The sequence below is a fragment of the Elephantulus edwardii genome, unplaced genomic scaffold, assembly GCF_000299155.1.
Source record: "Elephantulus edwardii isolate Elephantulus edwardi_28Jun2011 unplaced genomic scaffold, EleEdw1.0 scaffold00399, whole genome shotgun sequence".
Classification (NCBI taxonomy): domain Eukaryota; kingdom Metazoa; phylum Chordata; class Mammalia; order Macroscelidea; family Macroscelididae; genus Elephantulus; species Elephantulus edwardii.
Window position 1 is genome coordinate 563,857 of NW_006400149.1, and position 931 is coordinate 564,787.

Sequence of the window (931 nt, forward strand, 5' to 3'; positions counted from 1 at the left end):
AAATAGTAATAATCAATTAAGAAGTGTCCTCACAATAAAAGACAATTGAATTTTGTTGTGAGGATGTGCCATAATGATATAAAATGGCCTTTTTTTCTGGTTAGTCTTTTCCACTATTTCTAGTTAAACTTTACTATTAATTCTATATCGCCAATCTTACATTTATTATTTTCAAGTCAAGTTCTAATAGAAGGAATATTAAAGAATACTGAAAAACATAACTTACCAAATGTCTGTCAAAAGAGTTAAATGAATTTATCCTTTTATAACCATTATATCAGTGTCCATCTAATTGCAACTTTTAAAATGAAGTATTATTAAATGTTAATAGCATTGCAGTCTTACATGTGAAATATAACATATCAAGTTATAGTACTATTATTTTCTTTTTAAAAATTTTAACTCAATTACTTATGCTTATTTGTCATTTATTATCATTTACCATGGACTTGTATTTTATACTAGGATAATATTTTATTATTGAGTATTATAAATGCTATATATTTAATAAGAGCTCTGTTGGTCTAGTGGAGAAGGAGCTCACTGCCAACACAAAGCCATGCTGTTTGAATCCACCAGCTGCTCTTTAGGAGAAAGATGAACAATCACTTTCCACGTGATGATTTATAGCCACTGAAAATTTAATAGAGGGTCAGTTATGAGTTGGCTGTAACTCAGTGGAAATAAGTTGGCTATATATTAAATACAGAATCCTTTGCTTTATATTTGTAGTGCAAATATTTCCTCCTTAATTATTTCAAAGTTTGTGTTTTTTAAAGCTCCAATGTACTGTTATTTGAATTATAATTTATATTTTTTTTATTTTGTGTGTGTGTGTGTGTACTGTCAAATTGGATCTGACTGGTACAGGAAGAGATTATCCTTCCTTCTCCAGCAGAGCCTCTAATGGATTTGAACTGTGCACCTCTGG